This window comes from Archocentrus centrarchus, chromosome 2 (assembly GCF_007364275.1).
Source record: "Archocentrus centrarchus isolate MPI-CPG fArcCen1 chromosome 2, fArcCen1, whole genome shotgun sequence".
In the NCBI taxonomy this organism is placed as follows: domain Eukaryota; kingdom Metazoa; phylum Chordata; class Actinopteri; order Cichliformes; family Cichlidae; genus Archocentrus; species Archocentrus centrarchus.
In genome coordinates, this window is record NC_044347.1 from 3,587,431 (window position 1) to 3,593,667 (window position 6,237).

A 6,237-nucleotide genomic window follows, 5' to 3' on the forward strand; every position below is an offset into this window, starting at 1 on the left:
CATTTTGTGATCTGATTTGTTCCTAGTTTGTTTTTCACATTAGTTCCTGTTCTTTAAAAACATTAAATTACAAAAACACAGGAGGTCAGAGACGTGACAGAAGGACGAACAGACACAAGAACACAGACGCAGGGGAGACAGGAGCAGTTTGATGAAGTTTAGCTCAGAGTAGGAGACCTGGATTTATTGTATATTAATATATATGAATATTATAAAAACCAGAAGCAGACAAATATTTTTTATTGTTATGCATGATTTTAGATGCAGTCATGTTGCTGAAATATGACATTTGGGGCCTGATCAGGGTTCACGTTGTTCATCTGTAACATGTAGGGTTACATGGACACACGGGGACGCTGCTGATCTATAACGAGGCTTAACGAGAGCCTCAGTGAACCTCGAGCTTTGTGTGCAGCTCGTTGTGAGTTACAGTAAAGCAGCACAGGTGAGCTCGAGGCTTCATCCACACCTACAGTCACTGTGAACAGTTTCTACTGAAACAGCCTGAAGAGGAACTCTGTGCTGACTGATGACTGTTTCAGCTTCAGCTGCTGCTGCTGCACGCACACTGAGTTGTTCCTAATAAAGTGCTCGTGCTCCTGAACTGACCTGTGAGCCTCAGAGTCAGTCTGCTCTCATAGTCTATTCTGGGGATGTAGCAGTCGTACGAGCCGGCGTCTTCTGCCCTCAGGTACTTTATGAGGATGGAGAGGCTTCCCTTCTTGTATTGATCTGGGTAGCTGAACACTCGACCTTTGAACTTTGGATCTGTTTTATCTTCTCTGCCGTTGATGATGTCCAACACAACTTTATCATTTCTGTCCCTCCAGAAGGCGTTGACCTCACGGGGCAGCCGTCCGGGGTAGATGCAGGGCAGCAGGACCTCATGCCCGATGAAGCCGTTCCTCACAGACTGGCTGCTGACTGCAGGAGGACAGGACAGATGAGTTACAGGTTACCTGTGCAGAGCTCCATTAAAGCTTTGAGTTTTAGATCACTGTGTGAGCTCAGCAGCAGAGCAGGCCTCAGAGAATGTGTCTGAACCCTAAAGTGAGCAGCCACACCTGGACCAGGTGAACAGCTTCAGCTTCTGGAGGTTCCAGCAGCAGAGTTAAAGCTTCCTGTTCCAGCTTTTTCTACACTGCTGAAACACTAAACCTCCATCCTCTGAACCAAATCCTCACAAACTAGTTTATGGAATCAGTCTGAGGTTTGGAAAAACCTTAAAACACTTTTGTGTTGGAGGACAAAGTGAAAATCTCAGCCTCTCTGAATCCTCTTGAATCTCTAAAAGCTGAGAGAGGCCTGATGAACAACTCGAACATCCTTGATAAACTGGAGGTCTCATATAAAACACATGTAACAAAGTTTCAAGAATAATTCCAGTATTTTATAAAGTCAAACACATTCTGCATGTCTGATGGGATCAGTTGATTAGGATGTCTCCCCCCTCTGGAGGTTTTTGGGCGTGCCTGGGAGAGATGATAATGAGCCGTGGAATGCTGGAATACATCTGGATCCCCCAGGAGGAAGTGGATAGTTGGCTGAAGGATGTTTTGTCATCCTGTTTTGTCTGCTTCCAGCACTACCCGACTTTAGATGAGTGGAAGGTAATGGATGGACCACAAACACACTGTGTTTTCTTTTGTTCACTGGTTCCAGTGGTTCAGTGGTTCTTATAAATGTTCTGGATCATCAGAACAATAATCCATGATTCTGGTTACAGAGATCACAAAAATCCTCCAAATCAAAAACATTAAAGTCACTGATGCTTCATTTTCACACCACCCAGATTATCTTTAAACTGTTAATGATGATGAGGCAGTTACATTTAAACATGTTTGTTCCTCTGTGCAGTGAAGCTGAGGAACAGACTGAGCATCACTCAGGGCAAAAGGTGCTACAAGAATCTGTTTTTTACAACATACGGGAGGAAGACGGGCTTTGACCGGGCGTGTAAATTTAGCTGAACACATCTGAAACTAATGACAGATAATATGACAGCACAAGTACAAATAAAGACAAAGACACACAGGAAGACCAGCTAACACAAACACAGAGAAAAACAGGAAGAGATGGAAACACCAAAGCTACAGTTTGTAGTTACAACATAAACTCAAACTACGAGCAGTTCAACTAGAAAAGGAGACCCAAGAAAACTTGAGAAGGCAATCATAAAGAACCCAACCTGGTAATATCTGCCATATGGAGAAGAATCCAAAACCACAAATAAAGTAAAGACAAGAATCCAAAATGAATCCAAAACGCTCCAAACGTGGCAGAAACAGGATCACTGACAGCTCTGCTTCTCCTCAGAGAAACTCACCGCCTCAGATTTGGTATAAAAACGTGAATTCAGTTTGTTTTTTGCCTCATCAATAAAAATATAATCTATGGTTTTAAACAAGTTTTTGACAGATTTCTAAAATATTTGGGTTTTCTTGTTTTTTATGACAGTAAAATAAATTTGTTACACACTGTGTGTAGGTGAGTAAACACTACACTGCCCAAAGTATTCTTCCATATGAGCTTGAGTGAGGTTTCATTCACAGGGTTTGATGTGATGTCAGCTCACCCTACTACTACTACTACTACTACTACTACTACTACTACAACTACTGGTGAGATGATCCACCTCTGAGGCAGCAGAGTTTATGGAGCTGCCCTGCGTTGGCACGTGGTGTTGAACAGGATCGAAGGGTTCCTGTGATCAGCTTTTGAGCCGTGTGTTTGCAGCTCTGGGCTTTCAGTCAGAAGCCAATTGAACTGGTTGGACTTGATAAACTTGAGGAAGAACTCCTTATATTTTGGTGTTGATCTGGATTCATTTCTACTTTAAACTGATAAATGAAGCATTGATCTTGGTTTGTTCAGAGTGTTGATGTTCAGGCTTTTTAAAGCCTGTGCTGCTGCTGCACACACACTGAGCTGTTCCTAATAAAGTGCTCGTGCTCCCGAACTGACCTGTGAGCCTCAGAGTCAGTCTGCTCTCATAGTCCATTCTGGGGATGTAGCAGTTGTACGAGCCGGCGTCGTCCGCCCTCAGGTACTTTATGAGGATGGAGAGGTTTCCCTTCTTGTATTGATCTGGGTAGCTGAACACTCAACTTTTGAACTTTGGATCCATTTTATTCGGTGTGCCGTTGATGATGTCCAACACAGCTTTATCATTTCTGTCCCTCCAGAAAGCGTTGACCTCATTGGGCAGCCGTCCGGGGTAGATGCAGGGCAGCAGGACCTCATGCCCGATGAAGCCGTTCCTCACAGACTGGCTGCTGCCTGCAGGAGGACAGGACAGGTGAGTTACAGGTTACCTGTGCAGAGCTCCATTAAAGCTTTGAGTGTTAGATCACTGTGTGAGCTCAGCAGCAGAGCAGGCTTGTGTGTGTGTGTGTGTATATATATATATATATATATATATATATATATATATATATATATATATATATATATATATATATATATATATATATACACACACACACACAACCTCACCCCTCTTTATCTAGGTGAACTTCACCTCACCTCACCTCACTTCACATCACCTCCTCTGCTCTTCCTCCTCTATCCACCTTACTGTTCCCTCTGCCCGCCTCAGCACCATGGAGAGCAGAGCTTTCTCCCACTCTGCTCCACAGCTGTGGAACTCTCTCCCACCACACATTCACATATTGGCTCTCTTCATGTTTTCAAATCCCAACTCAAAACTTACCTGTTCAAGATTTTGTTTACAAACAAAATCCCAGAAACTTCCTCTACAGACTGTAAACCAGGCTGTGTTTAACTGTTTATTATTAGGTCAGAATGTAATGTCATATAACACTATAATGTTCATATTTTAACCTTTGATATGACTAATTTAAACCAATGTCAGCCACGTCTTTGCCATGTTTATGGACAACAGGTAATTTGAGGGTGGTGCAGGAAGTACTGGGTTATAGAAGTAGTGACATGAGAGTGTCAGTACTCTTTTAAATAAAAAGGGCATTTTAATAATGATAAAACCTACAGCTAACCGGTGAGTTTAACTGAGTGGTGTGCCTCAAGGATCTATCTTGGGCCCATTACTGTTTTCTTTATATATCCTACCCCTGGGGTCAATTTTTAGGAAATATAACTTGTCCTTTCATTGTTTTGCTGATGACATTCAGATCTATTTTCCAATGAAATCTAATGCTTCAAATTCATTGCAGATTTTGTTGAACTGTCTTTCTGACCTGAAAAACTGGCTAAACATGAATTTTCTGCATCTTAAAGAAAGCAAACCTGAGATTCTTTTGTTCGATTGTGCTGACCAGTTGAGGACCTCTGTTGCCTCTCTTGGACACTTAGGGTCATACATCCATCAATCTGTCAAAAATCTTGGTGTGATCATTGATGGCTCCCTTAACTTTGACAAACAAATTAGTTCTGTGGTGAAGACTAGTTTTTTCCAACTGAGATTGTTGGCCAAAGTAAAGCCCTATCTTTCTTATAAGGACTTTGAAAGAGTCATACACATTTTTATCATGTCTAGACTGGACTATTGTAACTCTTTATATGTAGGTTTATCTCAGTCATCTCTTCGTCGGCTCCAAATGGTCCAGAATGCTGCTGCTCAACTTTTAACAGGGACCAGAAAGTGTGAGCATATTACTCCGGTTTTAGCCTCACTTCATTGGCTTCCTGTTAATTTTAGAATTAATTTTAAGATTTTATTGATTGTTTTTAAGATTTTATCTGGGCAGGCACCTCTGTACTTGTCTGATCTTATTCATGTTCATACTCCTGTCAGAACATTAAGGTCTGCTAATCAGATGATCCTAAAAATTCCAAGGTCTAGACTTAAAAACAGAGGTGATCGAGCTTTTTCAGTTGTGGCGCCGAGTCTCTGGAATGCCTTGCCATCTCATATTAGATCAGCTCGGACTGTTGCTACATTTAAATCTTTGCTAAAGACGCATTTTTATGGGCTGGCTTTTAATTTGAGCAAATCTTGACATTTTGTATCTATTTAGTTATTATATTTTTGTCTGGATTTTTGTTTGTGTGTTGATGTTTTGTATTTTATGTATTGCCTGTGAAGCACTTTGGTCCATTCTGGTTTTTAAATGTGCTATATAAATAAATTTGACATTGACATTGACAAGGTCCAAACAGGACCCTGAAATAAAGCTGCCTCTTTTTAAAATGTGCTCTTGGAATTATAAAGTGCCAAATCCTTTAGGAACCACATCTGTATTTGAAACACAGGCCAACCAAAGGCGTAGGAATGAGTTTACTGTTGGGGGGAAACCTGACAGATATGCTAAGAGGGAGGGAATAAAAGCACGAATAACCATGTTCAGTTCAGTCTGTGACACAAATGGTCTCAACTTTGAGATGTTTCTTAAATGATAAAAACAAATGAAGAACTGATATTGATCACGTGTCTATCGTGATATATATTGTTATTGATTTATTGCACAGACCTAAGACGTATACATTATATATCTGATACACTGTCAACTGTGCTCACAGCATCACCTGACCCTTACAGTAAAGGTTTTCACTCATTTATTCAAAGACGTGCTCCACCCTCTCCTCTTCCTGCCTCTGCGCTGCATTTCTGCTCCTAAACATACAACATGGTTTCAGAGATGAGGCGCAGCTCCTGAGCCTAAACGTGGCTCATGTTACACTAAACGAGAAAAAAGTTCACTTATTGATCACTATGGAGCAGCATTTCACCATAAACCTGTACACAACTCTAGTGGGGTGTTGTACTGCACCTGGCAACCTAAACATAACCTAACCCATACTCTTCATTATTTCCACAGCACTTATAAAACATTATTGAAACTTTATCTTGAAAAAACAAAATCACACTGCTGTACAAGTCTCAAAAACTCCCCAAATCAGTACATTTCAAATATGATCCACTAGGTATTGGGGGTTAAACCCACCACGCTCACACCTGGTCAGAGTCTCTGTCCGGTTCTCACCGATTAATCACAGTAAACAGGTTTTTCAGCTTAGACTCACCTGAAATCACACAGCACAGCAGCCAGACCAACGCCCCCAAGCTGCAGAGAGACGAACGCTGACAGAAGGACACGAGCCTGAACATAATTCCTGCTGTTTAACGCCGTCAGCGGCCACAATAACTGTCCAGCCATCTGTTTACATCAGGGGTCTTGCCACCCCCCCCCCCCCCCTCCCCCCACACTTCCTGCTTCCAGCCTGTGAATTGATGTCAGAAGTGTAATACAATTTGGC